Here is an 18,988-nt window from a genome sequence, read left to right as displayed (position 1 = left end):
GTAGCTGGGACTACAGGCACCCACCACTACACCTGGCTATTTTTTTGTTGCAGTTTGGCTGGAGCTGGGTTTGAACCCGCCACCCTCGGTATATGGGGCCAGCGCCCTGCTCACTGAGCCACAGGCGCCACCCTGGAGTTAATGTTCTTATTGGTCACTATCCCTAAATAAACTGAAAGCAGGTGTTTTCTCTTGGATGTACTATTATTATTATTTTTTTTGAGACAGAGTCTCAAGCTGTTGCCCTTGGTAGAGTGCCATAGCAACAAAATAGCTCAAGCAACCTCCAACTCTTGGGCTTAAGTGGTCCTTCTGCCTCAGCTTTTTTGTACTTTTAGTAGAGACAGGGTCTCGCTCTTGCTCAGGCTGGTCTCAAACCCATGAGCTCAAGCAAACTACCCACCTCAGCCTCCTTGAGTGCTAGAATTACAGGTTTGAGCCACTGTGCCTGGCCTGGACATATTAATAATAATACTAATAATAAAAGGCCAGGCACGTTGGCTCATGCCTGTAATCCCAGCACTTGGGAGGACAAGGCAGGTGGATTGCCTGAGCCAGAGCAAGACCTGGTCTCTAAAAAATAGCTGGGTATTTAAGATTTTGAGTTTGCTGTGAGTTATAACCCCACAGCACTCTACCAAAGGTGACAAAGTGAGACTCTGTCTCAATTAAAAAAAAAAATAGCTGAGCATTGTGGCAGGTGCCTATAGTCCCAGCTACTTGGGAGGCTGAGGAAAGAGAATCACTTGAACCCAAGAGTTTGAGGTTTTTGTGAGCTAAGACACCATGGCACTCTATCAAGGGTGACCAAGTGAGACTCTGCCTAAAAAAAAAAAGAAAAAAAATAATAATAAAACTAAAAAGAACCTTACATGGACTTGTAGCACAATAAATGCATTTAATGTCAACTAATGCAGGCTGTTAAAAGTGTGGCCATTGAGCCATTTGATTTTATAGGAAAGCATATGTAAACAGTATTTTTGAGAATAACATAGCTGTGCTATTTATCTGTTAGAGTACATCCCAGATTTGTATACATTCTGTACCTCCAATACTGAGTTTAAGGATTTGGGATAAGGGAAATCATTAAACGTATTGCTTCTATTCTTGGAAAAGTAGAAGTATAAAATACTAATAATGCAAATGTCACTGTGCCCCTCCTCTACTGACAGCACTGGTTTAAGTCATATCATTTTCTGGCATATGAAGATCAGCTTCGACAGGTTGCTAACTTAATGTAACATGGAAAAACATCCTGAATATTCATGTTTTCTTTCCATAGTCCTATCTCCAATATTTAGATATTTTTACATTACCAGTACTAATGGTCTAAAATATTTTCAATTAGACTTTAAAACAATGCACAGGCTTCAGTTTTCTGTCATTAGACTTTAAAAGAAAGGTTGATTCATAAAAGTCATCCTCTTCTTTTTTTTGAGATGGAATCTCAACCTGGGTAGATTGCTGTGATTTCATATCTCACAGCACCCTCCAACTCTTGGGCTCAAGAAATCCTCTTGCCCTGGTTCTTCTATTTTTAGTAGAGACAGGGTCTCAATTTTGCTCAGGCTGGACTCAAACTCATGAGCTTAAACAATCCACCTACCTCAGCCTCCCAGAATGCTAGGATTACAGGCGTGAGCCACCATGCCTGGCATGGGGTATTGGTTTCTTAAACAGTCCAAATCTAAGCTTAAAAAGAAGTTTAGCATTGAGCTCCTTTACCTGAAGTAAGAAAACCTTCAGCTTGTGGGCAGCGCCTGTGGCTCAACAGAGTAGGGCGCAGAGGTGGTGGGTTCAAACCCAGCCCCGGCCAAAAACTGCAAAAGAAAGAAAGAAAACCTTCAGCTTGCTCTTGCCAAGAGAATAAATACAGTGCTTGACTTACAAAAGACATAATTAATTTGAAGAGCTCAGCCTTATTTTAAATCCCCAAGATATCAAAGTAGATTTTTTTTGAGTCTCACTTTGTCACCCTCAGTAGAGTGCTATCACATCACAGCTCACAGCAACCTCAAATTCTTGGGCTTAAGTGATTCTCTTGCCTCAGCCTCCCAAGTAGCTGGGATTCACAGGTGCCCACCACAATGCCCGGCTATTTTTAGAGACGGGGTCTTGCTCTGGCTCAGGCTGGTCTTGAACCTGTGAGCTCAGGCAATCCACCTGCCTTGGCCTCCCAGAGTGTTAGGATTACAGGCGTGAGCCACCACACCCGGCCCAAGATAAACTGTAAATATTTTTAAAGGGTTAATTTCCTACAATAAATAATTCTATTTATTATGGGGGATGTATGCATGGAAGAAGTAGTAGGTGGGCACTAGGTCATATGCCTATGAATCAGTTAAGACTGAAGTAATATCCCATGGTGAGATGGTTATTTTGATATGATAAAAAATATCTATACTGAATCTCAGAGTCAAAGCATCCTATAATAGACATACTCTTATTTGACAATGTGAATGTTACTTTCTTTGTATTATTATTATTGCTTAATATTTCGATGTAGCAATTGTCTGATTCCTTTTCTGAATGTATTTATGTTTGTTCGTTCTTTACGAGGTTTTTGTTTCTAGTCCTATCTTAAACATTATTATTATTAAATTTTAAGCTTTTTTAATTTTGTGAAGGCAAAAAAATGGAAACCTAATAAACATATGTATATGTAAAAATAAAAAATACAAAATAAAATATCAAGTTGGTGCTTGTAGCTCAGTGTTTAGGGCGCTGGCCATATACACAGAAGCAGGCAGGTTTGAACCCAGCCCAGGCCAGCTAAACAACGACAAATGCAACCAAAAAATAGCTGGGCATGTGGCAGGCGCCTATAGTCCCAGTTACTTGGGAGGCTGAGGCAAGAGAATCGCTTAAGTCCAAGAGTTTGAGGTTGCTGTGAGCTGTGACATCTCAGCACTCTACTGAGGGCGACAAAGTGAGACTCTGTCTCAAAAAAAAAAAAATCTTTGAGGTAAAACAATTTTATTAACTGTAAGATTATAGAATAATATATCCATCATATTTCTCAGTACAGATAGTTTTATTGTGGGGCAAATAGGTTAAAATTATACCGTATGGGTAACTGCATTTAGGTTCAGTGGTTTAGCTGAGAGAATCCATAGCGAAATCTATGCAATATATAGTTTGTCCACATTAGTTTTTATTTGGGGAAAGAAGTTCTGCAGTATCTCCAAAGCATGCCAAAGCAGTTTACTCATTAATTAAAAGTCCTCCAAAAAGAGAACTGTTGGGGGCAGCTCCTGCAGCTCAGTGGGTAGGGTGCCAGCTGGTGGGTTTGAACCTGGCCGGAGTCAGCTAAAACAACGACAACTGCAAAAAAAAATGGCTGGGTGTTGTGGTGGACACCTGTGGTTCTGGCTACTTGGGAGGCTGAGGCAGGAGAATCACTTAAGCCCAAGAGTTTGAGGTTGCTGTGAGCTGTGTAGCCACAGCACTCAACTGAGGATAACATAGTGAGACTCTGTCTTAAAAAAAAAAAAAAAGACAGGCGGTGCCTGTGACTCAGTGAGTAGGGCACCGGCCCCAGATACCGAGGGTGGCGGGTTCAAACCCGGCCCCGGCCAAACTGCAACAACAAAAAAAATAGCCGGGAGCTATGGCGGGCGCTGTAGCCCCAGCTACTCAGGAGGTTGAGGCAAGAGAATTGCCTAAGCCCAGGAGTTGGAGGTTGGTGTGAGCCGTGACGCCCTGGCATTCTACCGAGGGCGATAAAGTGAGACTCTGTCTCTACAAGAAAAAAAGAGAAAGAGAGAGAACTGTTGGGAAACTATGGTGTATGATGATGGAAATGAAAAAACAAAACTCCCTCAATTTTTTTGAGGGAATAATTTTCAAAATATTTAAATACCCAGGTACAGTGGCTCACGCCTGTAATCCTAGCACTCTGGGAGGCCGAGGAAGGTGAATGGCCTGAGCTGAGGAGTTCAGAGACCAGTCTGAACCAGAGCAAGACTTCATCTCTAAAAATAAATGGGCATTGTGGTGTTTGCTGTGAGCTATGACATCACAGCACTCTACCAATAGTGATAAAGTGAGACTCTGTCTCCAAAAAAAATAAATAAATTGATAAAAAAAAATAAAAATAGCCAGCCATTGTGGTGGGCACCTCTAGTCCCAGCGACTTGGGAGGCTGAGGCAAGAGGATTGCTTGAGCCCAAGAGTTTGAGGTTGCTGTGAGCAGGTGAATTGCCTGAGCTGAGGAGTTCAGAGACCAGACTAAACCCTCTACCAAGGGTGACAAAGCGAGACTGTGTCTCAAAAAAAAAAAAGTGTTAGAATAATTTTTCAGACCATCACTGCAGTAAAAACTCAGGATTTAAAAAATTCTTTTAAGAACTTGCAGACACTCAAGAATCCTAAGGACTCTAGTACAAGAAACATTGGTAAATTTTATTGTCTTATGTATGAAGAAGAAACAAAATTTATTTATTTATTTATTTATTTATTTTTTGTAGAGACAGAGTCTCACTGTACCGCCCTCCGGTAGAGTGCCGTGGCGTCACACGGCTCACAGCAACCTCTAACTCTTGGGCTTACGCGATTCTCTTGCCTCAGCCTCCCGAGCAGCTGGGACTACAGGCGCCCGCCACAACGCCTGGCTATTATTTATTTTTTTTTTGAGACAGAGTCTCACTATGTCACCCTCAGTAGAATTCTGTGGCATCACAGCTCACAGCAACCTCAAATACTTGGGCTTACGCGATTCTCTTGCTTCAGCCTCCCAAGTAGCCTAGCAATAACTTTAATTCAATTTGTATCCTCAGTCAAAAAGTAGACAAAAGGACATCTTCCTCCACCACTACCCCCGCCCCCCAGTTTTTGGCTGGGGCTGGGTTTAAACCTGCCACCTCCGGAATATGGGGCTGGTGCTCTACTCCTTTGAGCCACAGGTGCTGCCCAGGACATCTTTTTTTTAAGTATCCATTTCATTTAATCAATTAATGTCCTTCTTTGTACTCTGTAGTAGCTGATTATGTTTAATCTATAGGATTCCCATTAACAATTCAATTTTCAAAAATTACTGTGTATTTCCTAAAAGCCAAGCACATACTGGACTTTGGGGATAAAATAATAAATAAGACATTATCCCTCTGTTAAAGTATTTGTAGCCAGTAAGGAATCCAATATAAAAATTACAAGAGAAAAAGATACAGATAAAATGCTCGGCAACACAATGAGGGGGCAATAAATCTGCTCAGGAGAAGTCAAAGGGTGTTCCAGGGATGAAGTGACATTTGAGTGGGTCCAAGAAAACAGAAAGCATACAGCAGTCTGTAAATGTGAGCGGGCATTTTAGATACCATGTATATTTTGTTAACAGGAGAAGCAGAAATGGGGTGTGTGGGGTGGGGGATAGGAGAGGGTGGAGACAGAGCTATAACAATCTGCTGGAGCCAATTTTTGACTTTGTCTTCATTATAGTATGTTCAGAAATCCAAAGTTCTGTGCAACAGTTACTGTGTGTCAGGCTCCAAAGGTGGGCCCCAGGACAGGAGGGAGGCTCTTGAAAGAACCATACTCCTCTACCCTGAGGAGATAATCTAGAATTTATTTATGAAGATGTTTCTCTTTTTCTCTCTCCTTAAAATTAATTTTGATTTCATGTTTTATAAAGACAATACAGCCTTGGGCGGCGCCTGTGGCTCAAGGAGTAGGGCACCGGCCCCATATGCCGGAGGTGGCGGGTTCAAACCCAGCCCCGGCCAAAAACTGCAAAAAAAAAAAGAAAGAAAATGTAGCCTTATCTGTGTCTGAATTGCTGAGAAAAAACTTGAGGCAGGTAAAGTATAAGCAACTTGTCTTTCTCTCCCTAGTAAGGCACTTGTATGAATTCTGGCCTCCTGGTCAAGCTAATGTCTGGTCCTGAGTTATCGCTATTAGGAAGTACTCTGACTTCCCAGTGTTTTTTTTTTTCCAATGATGCAAATAATTTATATTATCATTCTTTAGTTTCACTCACATTTCATTTGGACCCCAAGAGTCATTTTATATCCCCTCAATAATGCCAAACAAATACACTGTTTAAATAGAAAGCAATTACTCCCAGAGGATAAAAGCTCATAAATCGAAATTCATATGACTTCCCAACCATTCACATCTCTTTTTTTTTTTTTTGCAGTTTTGGCCAGGGCTGGGCTTGAACCCACCACCTCTGGTATATGGGGCCGGCACCCTACTCCTTGAGCCACAGGTGCCACCCCGCATCTCTTTTTAAGCTCTTTTTTTATAAGCTGACTTTTAATCACCAATTTAGTACATGAATATAATATCCTTATAAACAATAAGATCGTACAGAAGAACCTTTGACATTTCTCTGTCCCACTCCCTTCCTCAGAAATCCATCTGGTTTGTTTTTGAGAATGCTGTGGATACTTTCCTGAATTCTAATCCTGGTTCTATTTACCATGTAAATGTAGGGAGATCATAAACTTTCCTTGTTCAAATAACTTAGTCATCAAACCTGTCCCTTGGTGTACCTGGGAACAATGGTACTGTACAGATTTGTCTCTCTGTTAACAGTCTTAGTTTGTTCACAGTTTCCTGTGGCTACAGACAACAGAAAGTTGATTCCTGTTATTGTGTAGCTTTTAGCATAAAAGAACTCATCTAGAGATTGCTTATGACTGCTGCCTCAAAACCAGGTTACTCATTAATAAATGACACTTTTGTTCTCTGCAAACGTAAATATTTAACAGAGTACTGGCATTCAAAGCATACATGAACATTGCTTTTTTTCAGTTGGTGAAAAGAAAATAAGTACCAAAAAGAATTACAAAGTATAGGCCCAGTGTGTTGGCTCACACCTGTAATCCTAGTACTCTGGGAGGCCGAGGACTGTGGATTGCCTGAGCTCACAGGTTTGAGACCGGCCTGAGCAAATGTGAGACCCCCCACCTCTTAAAATAGACAGGTGTTGTGGCAGATGCCTATAATCCCAAGCTACCTGAGAGGCTGAAGCAAGAGAATCACTTTAGCCCAAGAATATGAAGTTGCTATGAGCTATGACACCATAGCACTCTACCAAGGGTGACAAAGTTAGATTCTATCTAAAATAAATAAATAAAAATAAAATAACAGGGAGGCTCAGCACCCATAGCATAGCGATTTTAAATTATATGAAAAATCAATTTCTTCAGTTGTATTAGCTACATTTCAAGGATTTGTGGTATTAGTAGGTTGTTTTAGCTCAGAGGTACAGAACATTTCTGTCATCACAGAAAGTTAGCACTGCATTAGAACATTTCCGTACTATGTTCTTTATATCTTTTACTACAAACAAATCTTACTCTGCTCATTTCTTTTGCAGTTTTCTATAAAGTTGTTCTTCCTTTAAATAAAAAAAAGCATACAGCACCAGCCACATACACTGAAGTTGGCGGGTTTGAACCCAGCCCAGGCCAGCTAAAACAACAACTGCAACAAAAAATCGCCGGGCATTGTGGTGGGCGCCTGTAGTCCCAGCTACTTGGGAGGCTGAGGCAAGAGGATCACTTAAGCCCAAGAGTTTAAGGTTGCTGTGAGCCATGACACCATAGCACTCTACTGAGGTCAACACAGTGAGACTCAAATAAATAAACAAATAAATAAAATTAAAGAACAGGGAGCATAATAGGGTCAGGCACGGTCGCTCACACCTTTAATCCTAGCACTCTGGGAGGCCGAGGTGGGTGGATACTTGAGACCAGGAATTCAAGACCAGCCCTAGCAAGAGCAAGACCCTGTCTCCAAAACTAGCTAGGTGTTATGGTGGGCACCTGTAGTCCCAGCTACTTGGGAGGCTGAGGCAAGAGGATTGCTTGCGCCCAAGAGTTTGAGGTTGCCGTGAGCTATAATGCTACAGCACTCAAAGTGAGACTGTCTCACAAAAAAAAAAAAAAAAAAGAAAAAGAATAGGGAGTATAATACCCTGTTTCCCCGAAAATAAGTCTTATTTTCAGGTGTGCTCCCAAAGATGCACTAGGTCTTATTTTCAGGGGACATCTTATCTTTCCTGTAAGTAAGTTTTATTTTCAAGAAAACAGGGTAGGTTGTCATTAACTATAATTACCATCCTATACAATTGATCTCTTGAACTTATTTCTCCTATTACTGTAATTATGTATCGCCAACATCTCCCCAACCCTCTCACCCACCTAACCACTCCAGCCTCTGATAACCATAATCTACTCTCTGAGATCAACTTTCTTAGAATCCACATAATAAGATCACATGATATTTGTCTTTCTGTGCCTGGCTTATTTAATTTAACATAATATTCTCCAGGTTCATTTATATTGCCTCAAATGACAAAATTTTCTTCCTTTGATGGCTGAATACCATTACATTGTTTATATACAGGTGCTCCTTGACTTACAATAGAGTTACATCTCAATAAACCTATCATAGGCCAGACTGGTGGCTCACACCTGCATTCCTAGCACTTAGGGAGGCAGATAGATTGCTTGAGCTCGGGAATTCAAGACCAGCTTGAGCAAGAAGGAGACCCCATCTCTACTAAAAATAGAGAAATTAGCCAGGTGTGGTGGCAGGCGCCTATATTCCCAGTTACCTGGAAGGCTAAGGCAAGAGGATTGCTTGAGCCCAGGAATCTGAGGTTGCTGTGACCTATGATGCCTCAGCACTCTAGGCTGGGGCAACAGAGTGAGACTCTGTCTCAAAAAAAAAATAGGGCAGCACCTGTGGCTCAGAGGGTAGGGCACCAGTCCCATATACTGAGGGTGGTGGGTTCGAACCCAGCCCCTGCCAAACTGCAACAAAAAAATAGCCAACACTGTGGTGAGTACCTGTAGTCCCAGCTACTCGGGAGGCTGAGGCAAGAGAATTGCCTAAACCCAGGAGTCGGAGGTTGCTGTGAGCTGTGACACCATAGCACTCTACTGAAGGTGATAAAGTGAGACTCTGCCTCTAAAAAAAAAAAAAAAAGTAAAATAAATAAATAAATAAAAATAGAGGCTGGCATGGTGGCTCAGGCCTGTAATGTAGCACTCTGGGAGCTGAAGTGGGTAGATTGCCTGAGCTCAGAGGTTTGCAACTAGTCTGAGCAAGAGCGAGAACCTGTCTCTAAAAATAGCTAGGCATTGTGGCAAGAGCCTGTAGTCTCAGCTACTTGAGAGGCCAAGGCAAGAGAATCAATTTAGCCTAAGAGTTTGAGGTTGCTGTGAGCTATGATATCACTGCATCTACACAGGGTGACAAAATGAGACTCTGTCTCAAAAAAATAAAATAAAATAAAAATAAAAATAAATAGGTGGCACCTGTGGCTCAGTGAGTAGGATGCCGGCCCCATATACGAAGGGTGGCAAGTTCGAACCCAGCCCTGGCCAAACTGCAACAACAACAACAAAAAAATAGCCAGGCGTTGTGGCGGGCGCCTATAGTCCCAGCTACTCGGGAGGCTGAGGCAAGAGAATCGCCTAAGCCCAAGAGCTGGAGGTTGCTGTGAGCTGTGATGCCCCTGCACTCTACCAAGGGTGACACAGTGAGAAATTGTCTCAAAATAAATAAATAAATAAAACTAAATATTTCATAAGTTGAAAATATAAGTCAAAAATGCATTTAATACACATAACGTACTGTACATTGTAGCTTAGTCTAGCATACTTTTTAAAAATTTTTTTACTTTTGAGACAGAGTCTATTATGTCACCCTCAGCAGAGTGCCATGGCATCACAGCTTATGGCAACTTTAAACTCTTGGGCTTAAGCAATTCTCTTGCCTCAACCTCCTGAATAGCTAGGACTACAGGTGCCCACCACCTTTTTTTGTTGTAGCTGTCATTGTTGTTTGGCAGACCTTGGCCGGGTTCAAACCCACCAGCCCCAGTGTATGTGGCTAGCACCCTAGCCTCTGAGCGACAGGCGCCGAGCCAGCCTACCATGCCTTTAATGTGCTCATAACACTTACATTAGGCTAAAATTGGGCAATCATCCAACTCAATGCCTATTTTACAATAAACTGCTGACTATCTCATGTAATTTCTTGACCACTGTACTTAAAAGCAAAATGGTTGTATGGGTACTCCTCATTAACCTACACAGCTGAGAGCACACTGAACCTATGGAATGTTTCAAGCATAGAACTAAAATGAATTGCTGGATGATGGGGATACTACAGCAACAGGATTATCAATTTCTCTCTCTTCTTAAGAGGCTTGAGAATAGCTGGTAGAAGGCACAGGGCCATTGACACTTTTTTAAATTATTATTATTATTGGGGATTCATTGAGGGTGTAAGAACCCAGGTTACACTGATTGCATTAGTTAGGTAAAGTCCCTCTTACAATTGTGTCTGCCCCCAAAAGTGTGTCACACCCCAAGACACCCTTCTCCCTCATTCCCTCTCTCTGCTTTTCCCTCTCCCCCATTGACACATCTTGATGACTAAGCAGGTATAGTGTTCTTCCTTCAAAATATAAAATATCCATTGTTACCCTCATGATTGAGGGCTGACTGGGACCTGCAGATGATTGCTGCTGCCCAGCACTAGGAGAAAATAATGGGCTGCACATTACTAGCCCAGGAAAAATATCAAAATTCAGGCTCAGAGGCTAGGGCGCCAGCCACATACACCAGAGCTGGCAAGTTTGAATCCAGCCTGGACCTACGAAACAATGAGAACTACAACCAAAAAATAGCTGGGTGTTGTGGCGGGTGCCTATAGTCCCAGCTACTTGGGAGGCTGAGGCAAGAGAATCACTTAAGCCCAAGAGTTTGAGGTTGCTGTGAGCTGTGATGCCATAGCACCTACTTTTTTTTTTTTTTTTTTTTTTGTAGAGACAGAGTCTCACTTTATGGCCCTCGGTAGAGTGCCGTGGCATCACACAGTTCACAGCAACCTCCAACTCCCAGGCTTAAGTGATTCTCTTGCCTCAGCCTCCCGAGTAGCTGGGACTACAGGCGCCTGCCACGACGCCCGGCTATTTTTTGGTTGCAGTTTGGCCGGGGCCGGGTTTGAACCCGCCACCCTCGGTATATGGGGCTGGCACCTTACCGACTGAGCCACAGGAGCCGCCCGCCATAGCACCTACTGAAGGTGACACAGTAAGACTCTGTCTCAAAAAAAATTTTTGAATCAAAATTCAAAATTTGAAGTATAATTTCTACTGAATGCAAATTGCTTTTCTCTCATGATAAAGTTCAAAAATCATAAATTGAACCATCAGAAGTCCAGGACTGTCTGTATGCCACATGTTCCTTTTTTTTTGAGACAGAGTCTCACTTTATCGCCCGCAGTAGAGTGCTGTCACATCACAGCTCACAGCGACCTCCATCTCTTGAGCGTAGGTGATTCTCTTGCCTCACCTTCCTGAGTAGCTGCAACTACAGGCACCTGCCACAAAGCCCTGATATTTTTTTGTTGCAGTTGTCATTGTTGTTTTATCTTGCTCGAGCAGGGTTCAAATCCACCAGCCTCACTGTATGTGGCTGGCCCCCTACCCACTGAGCTACAGGTGCTGCCACATTTTTAATTTTTTGAAGAAACTCCATACTCTTTTGTATAATGGCTATACTAATTTATATTCCAACCAAATAGTGTAGTCCCTCTTATAATCGTGTCTGCCCCCAATTATATTCCAACCAAATAGTGTAGTCCCTCTTATAATTGTGTCTGCCCCCCAAATTTTTCTCACCAATACTTTTGTTTCTCTTAGTCATTCTAACAAGACTGAGGTGATATACCTCATTGTGGCTATGATTTGCATTTCCCTAATGGTTAGTGATAGTGAGCATTTTTCACAAACCTTTTGGCCATTTGTACATTCACCTTTGAGAAATGTCTATTTGGATCATTTGTCCATTTTAAAATTTGGTTATTTGGCAGGTTGTTGTGGCTCACGCCTGTAATCCCAGCAGTCTGGGAGGCCAAAGCAGGTGGTTTGCTTGAGCTCAGGAGTTTGCGACCAGTGTGAGCCAGAGCAAGACCCCATCTCTAAAAAAAAAAAAAAAATAGCCAGACGTGTGGCGGGCACCTGTAGCACCAGCTTCAGAGGCTGAAGCAAGAGAAATCACTTGAGCTCAAGAGTTTGAGGTTGCTGTGAGCTATGATGCCACAGCATTCTACTGAGGTTGACAAACTGACACTCTGTCTCAAAAAAAGAAAGAAAGAAAGAATTTAGATATCTAACCCAATCATATGATCTGTTCTGGCAAGATTTATATCATATCCTCACTTCCACCCTATTAACCTGCATTTTATCTCTCAGTCTCCACCTGCCTCCTTATAATAGAGTCAAATAGAACCAACCTGGGCTCGGCACCCACAGCACACTGGTTATAGCACCAGACACATACATCGAGGGTGGCAGGTTCAAACTTGGCCCAGGCCAGCTAAACAACAATGACAACTGCAACAAAAAACAGCTGCGTGCTTTGGCGGGCACTTGCAGTCCCAGCTACTTGGGAGGCTGAGGCAAGAGAATCACTTATGTCCAAGAGTTTGACGTTGCCACGAGCTGTGATGCCACAGCACTCTATCGAGGGCAACATAGTGAGAAAAAAAAAATAGAACCTATCTGCCCAAATAGAATGTCCCACCCAGGAAAGAGTGCCAATCCTGACCCCTGTGACCCTTCAAATTTCCATCCACCTTAACCCACGTGCTGACTTCCTTCTTGAACTCAGCTCACCCACACCCAGGTGAAAATAAAGACCACTGTTACACACACACACAAATCCACTGTTTAGGAAATTTTTCACATTCTGCTAAAATTTAAGGTTTTCATCTTATGATTTATTTTTTTTTATCAGGTTTAAATTTATTAGAATGTTTTTAGACATCTTATGATTTATTATTTATCAATTGAATTTTGTAAAACACTTTGGTATTAAGAACCACATTCTTGCCAGGCACAGAGACTTGGGCTAGTAGTCCCAGCTACTGGAAAGCTGAAGTGAAGCCAGAAAAGCGGCCTACAAGGTGGAGTCTGAGAAGCTAAGCTGAAGCAGTACGGTAAACCTCGTCTGCAGAGTTCACATTCTCCCCCACACCCTTGATTAGTTAGTTAAGGTTTCTCTATGATTATAAGGATGTTTACCTCTGGCGACTTGAGGAAGTAGTAACACATAGACAGCGAGTGTTGTGATATTGGTAAAGGTTACCTTGATGATACATTTTCTCTGATGATTGTCTTATATATTTTGTTAAAGTGAAAATTACCTTTGGTTGTTTAAATATTTTGCATTGTCAGAATGAAGACTACTTCGATGGTATTTCCTATCAGAAAAAGTTAAAATTTTCTACGTTTATTTCTTTGTATTCCCATGATAAAAACTATTAGAATTGTAACTGAGGCAGAATACTCTCATTGTTCTCCAGAATTGCTGGCCTTCTGATAATAAAGCCAGTTGGACCTAATCCCCATCTCTGTATATTGGCAGGACAGTGACAAGTGACTGGACCCTCTTTGTCTGGTAACAGATGCAGGAGGATCACTTAAGCTTAAGAGTTTGAGGCTGCAGTGAGGTATGACTGAGCCAACTTGCATTCTAGCCTCCTGGATGATACTGAGAGACCCCTACTATATTCTTGCCCTTCCAGAAGTTTAAGGGGCTGGAGAGAACTTCAGAAAATAGGTTGTAAACTGATGTCATCATGCTTTCTAAATAAGAAAGACATGATTTAGTACTTTGTTTGCAGTGGTAAAACCTTTAGTACATGCCAAATGGATTGCTTAAATTCTTCCTACTGCTCTGTAAGAAAGCAGTACTTGACTATTCACTGTACTTGATGTTTATATTTTGAATTTAGAATTTTCAGTCTCACTGTTGAAGATTTATCCATCTTTTTGCAAAGCACTAGTGGAGATTTGCTCTATCTTGAAATTAGCAGAAAAAAACTGGGTCTAAGGAATCTATAGAGAAAGATATTATCTATTGCTTTACAGTGATACAATTTGGACTTAACTAGAGCAATAGTGCGAAATAGTGTTTTCAAATAATGTTAAATCACAATCTCATAAATAAGTAAACAAAGTAATACTAACTCTTAAAGCCTTGTAGTAGTCTCTACATGTATCCATCTTTTCTTTTTACATATATTTACAAGTGCTAGCTTATAAAAATTTTATATAGGCCAGATGAGGTGGCTCATGCCTATAATCCTGGCACTCTGCAAGGCCAAGGCAAGTGGATTGCCAGAGCTCAGGTGTTCGAGACTAGCCTGAACAAGAGCAAGACCCCATTTCTAAAAAGTAGCCAGGCCAGAAAAAAAAAATATATATAGCCGGGCATTGTGGTAGGTGCCTGTAATCTTAGCTACTTGGGAGTCTGAGGCAAGAGGATCACTTGAACCCAAGAGTTTGAGGTTGCTGTGAGCTAAGATGCCACAGCATTCTACCAAGGGTGATCAAGTAAGACTTTGTCTCGAGAAAAAAAAAAAAAATGGAAAAAAGACCAGAGTGACTATACTTATATCAGACAAAATAAACTTTAAGACAAAAGTTGTGGCTTGGCGCCCATAGTGCAGTGGTTACAGCACCAGCCACATACACTGGGGCTGGCAGGTTTGAACCCAGCCTGGGCCAGCTAAGCAACAATGACAATGGCAACAGAAAAATAGCTAGGCAGGCACCTGTAGTCTCAGCTACTTGAAAGGCTAAGGCAAGAGAGTCGCTTAAGTCCAAGAGTTTGAGGTTGCTGTGAGCTGTGATGCCACAGAACTCTACCAAGGGGTGACGTAGTGAAACTCTTGTCTCAAACAAACAAACAAAAAGACAGAATTTGTTACTAGAAACAAAGAAGGACATTTAATAATAAAAGGATCAATCTATCAGAAAAATATGACAATTATAAGCATAAGCATATATGCACCTAACAGAGCCCCAAAATACATGAAACAAAAGCTGACAGAATTAAAGGGAGAAACAAATGACTATACTACAGTCATCTCTTGGTATCCACAGAGCATTAGTTTCAGGATCCCCCCTGGGTATCAAAATTCAAGAATGTTCAAGTCCCTCATATAAAAAGGCATAGTATTTTCATATAACCTATGCACATCTTTCTATACTTCAAATCATTTATAGATGACTTATAATACCTTGTATAATGTAAATGTTATGTAAGTAGTTGTTATATTTTTTATTTGTATTGTATGTTATCACTGTGTTGCTATTTTTCTTTTTTTTTCCCCCTCAAATATTTTTGCCCACAGTTGGTTGAATTCGTGGATATGGAGAACGGACCGTAGTTGGGGGATTTCAACGCCTACTTTCATTGATGAATGAAACAACTAGACAAAAGATCAACAAGGAAATAGAGGCCTGGCATGTGGCTCATGCCTGTATTCCTTACACGCATGCTGGGAGGCTGAAGGAAGATTCCTCCAGCCTCATGCAGGAGGATTGCTTGAGCTCAGGAGTTAGAGACCACCCTGAGTGAGAATGAGACCCTGTCTCTACTAAAGCTATTAAAAATAAAAAAATTAGCCAGGCATTGTGGCAGGCACTTATACCTATAGTCCCAGCTACTCAGGAGGTTGAGGCAGGAGGATTGCTTAAGTACTGGAGTTTGAGGCTGCTATGAGCTAGGCTCACCTGCCACTCTAGCCTGGAGCAACAGAGTGAGACTCTGTCTCAATAAACAAACAAAACAAACACACAACCCCAAGGAAACAGAAGACTTGAGTAACACTGTAAAACCATCTAGACCAAATAGATACCCTAGAGGAGGTGCCACAACTACAGCAGACAACTCATTCTTCTCACACGCACAGAGAACATTCTCCAGGAAAGATCATTTGTTAGGCCATAAAAGAAGTCTCAATAAAATTAAAGGATTGAAATCATATAAAATATGTCTTTCAACCACAACAGAAAGAAATTACCTATCAATAACAGAAGGAAAAGCAATTTGGGAAATGATCTGAGACTTGCCAATAGCCTTGAGAGTGAATTTTCCAGCAGATTCTCCTTCAGTTGTGTCCTGAGATAATCGTGGCCCCAGGGAACATTTTAATTAAAACCTAGTAAGAGACTCCCAGCCAGAGGCATCCAGCTGAGCTACCCCAAGAAACTGACCCATAGAAACTGTTTAAAGCTGTAATTATGGTTTTTACAACAAGACTTTCCAGGAAATTTACCTAACCTGAAGCTATCCTGAAAAACTTATTTCAAAGTATAAAAGCAAAGTTAACACTGATGAACGCCAAATCTATATCCTTAACCCAAATTAATTTCCTACTAGACACATCTACTGGATTGTACATGGCATCTCAAAATCAACATACCTGACATGCCTACATTTCCTGTGTCAGTTACTGATCCTGCCATCCAACCCTAAGCCAAAAGTAATTCCTCTTTGACTTCATTTTACCTACCCATCCACAGCCCCTCTACTCTAAATACTGCTGATATTGGCTCTTAAATATTTCTCAAAGACATCCTCTTATATCTGTCCTTAATACACTGTTCTAGTTTAAGTGCTCATCATCTCTGCTGGGCCTTCTCTCCTCCTCCTCCCAATATCTACCCTACACATTTTAATCACAATTATCTAATTAAAACAGTAAATTCATTGACAACATCAAAACAATAGCCAAGTTCCACAGAGTAGCATAAAAACTTCTCAAAGGTCCGGTTATTACCTACTTCATTTATTTTACAACGCTCCATCTGTTTAGAGTTCCCACTTCTACTAAGTTATTTTCTACGTCCATGCCTTGGATCTTAAATGCCTTTCCTAACTTTCACTAAAGTGACAGTTAAATTTTCTTTATCTTCCAACTCTTAGCTCAGGAGTTAACTCCTTCAGAAAGCTTTCCCTGAAGCCCTAGGCTATGATAATGGCCCTATTCTGTGGCTCCCAGAACACTCTGCTTATTCTTACACTTGCTATAGTTTAACTTATCTATTTAATGGAACGCACCTATATGCTCTTAAAAGCTTCACTTGAGGCGGTGCCTGTGGCTCAGTGAGTAGGGCGCCAGCCCCATATGCCGAGGGTGGCGGGTTCAAACCCAGCCCCAGCCAAACTGCAACAAAAAAATAGCCAGGCGTTGTGGCGGGCGCCTGTGGTCCCAGCTGCTTGGGAGGCTGAGGCAGGAGAATTGCATAAGCCCAAGAGTTAGAGGTTGCTGTGAGCCGTGTGATGCCATGGCACTCTACCAGAGGGCGGTACAGTGAGACTCCGTCTCTACCAAAAAAAAAAAAAAGCTTCACTTGATATACTTGTATTTTGGGGGGATGGAAATATATATAACTGCACATATACCATAGATCTACTAGGGATTCGGTAATGCTCTCAAATTAATTTCCATTTTATTAACAGCAGCTGCATCTGTCCATATTGGAAAAATTCAGCACTACATTACATGTGAAATACTATTTATTCTGAGTTCATAGGAGTTACAGATTTCAGTAGAATAATTTCCTGGCTCCCAACACAGTGCTTTGGACACTGTACAAAACAAATTCTATTAAATTCACTGTTGAAGTGAGTTTAACAGGAATGAACCAAATTTATTAATAATGCCATGACAAATACATATAAAATAGCATGAGACTAGAATTATTTCAACTATTAATCTCGACCCTATATAATAATCTAACAACTCATTGTAGACATTAAGAAACTGAGGTTCAGAAAAGTTAACTGCTTCAGAATCAGTTAACTGGTAGCTACTTCAGAACAGGCCATGTGAGTCCCTCAAGGCAACTAAGTTTGTCATTGTTTTTTTTTTGAGTAAACTTCGGAGTATTACTTTATCTCTTGATTCTTCCATTTCTTGGTCCATAAAATAACCTTGCTAGACCATGGTGAAAATGGATTAAAGTGTCCCTACCTGCAGTATGACTATTATTGTCTGCACACTAAGAGGCACGGGTACATAAATAATGAAACTTGTATTTCTATCTACCACTAAGAAGTTTAAAATCATTTTGGGGGAAACAGTCTGTTAAGCTAATACCCATGCTTTATTTTTTAAGTTGTTAACGTACTTACAACATGCTAAAAGCAGTATAGTAATCTGATTAAGTTTTGGTTTGTTTTTTTTTTTTTGAGATAGAGTCTCAAGCTATTGCTGTGGGTAGAGTGCTGTGGTGTCTAGCTCACAGGAACATCCAACTCTCGGGCTCAAACAATCCTCTTGCCTCGGTTTTTCTATTTTTAGTAGAGATGGGGGTCTTGCTTTTGCTCAGGCTGGTCTCGAACTCATGAGCTCAAGCAATCCACCCTCCTCAGCCTCCCAGAATGCTAGGATTATAGGAGTGAACCACACTGCGCCTGGCCTGATTTAGATTCCTTAAAACTGACTTTCATAGCAATCTACCAGAAAAGAATATTTAATATTTATAATTATTTTTAAAAATTAAAAATTAGAGAAAGAATGCATTCATATACTTGGTTTCCATAGTCCCACAATGAACATTAGGTGACTTTAAAAAAGTATCAAGAACATGATTGCAAGAGGGACTTTGCCTGGCAAATGCAATCAGTGTAACCTGGCTTATTGTACCCTCAATGAATCCCCAACAATAAAAAAAAAAAAGAGTCCCATCAAAAAAAAAAAGTATCAAGAATATAAACTGCAATTAAGTCTTGTTTTTGAAAAACAATGTTGAATCAGAATAAAAGATCAGTGCTTTCTAGAGACAGTAAATAAATAAATCAAAGAACAAGCATTTCAAAAGGCCTTAGTAAGAAAAGTTTTGTTGTTCAAAAGACATTGAGTACTTTAATTAGACACATACCTAGGAATGTATTTGTGGGTTTTGTCACATTTTTGGCTTGTTTTATGATAATCCAGTTTTTATGGTACTTTACAATGCCATTGGGAATATAACAACAATCTTAACCAATTTTTAATATGCCTTCCCTCTTCCAGAAGAACGCAATCTCTTCCCATCTCTTTCTTTCTCTCAGGCTCTGCATGGAATTTTCCTCTCCTCTTCCTTCTTACAGTATAATACAAGATCACGTGTTCACTGTCTTGTTTTCTCCAGGGTGACATCCATACTTCTATTTCCTCTTTCATC

At 40.9% G+C, this 18,988-nt stretch overlaps 1 protein-coding gene across 6 annotated transcripts in view; it reads right to left on the bottom strand.

Moving 5' to 3' along the window:
* PBLD (phenazine biosynthesis like protein domain containing) overlaps positions 1-18,988 on the bottom strand; it is a 52,715-nt gene that overhangs the window by 30,393 nt on the left and 3,334 nt on the right. For all 6 annotated transcript variants that reach the window (XM_053586413.1, XM_053586418.1, XM_053586419.1 and 3 more), the window contains one exon: positions 1,726-1,820. The gene's annotated coding sequence lies outside the window, so the exon portion shown is untranslated. The remainder of the gene's footprint in view (positions 1-1,725; positions 1,821-18,988) is intronic.

The sequence above is a fragment of the Nycticebus coucang genome, chromosome 3, assembly GCF_027406575.1.
Source record: "Nycticebus coucang isolate mNycCou1 chromosome 3, mNycCou1.pri, whole genome shotgun sequence".
Lineage (NCBI taxonomy): Eukaryota > Metazoa > Chordata > Mammalia > Primates > Lorisidae > Nycticebus > Nycticebus coucang.
The sequence above is the reverse complement of the archived record's forward strand: the minus strand, read 5'-3'. Positions and strand labels throughout refer to the sequence as shown.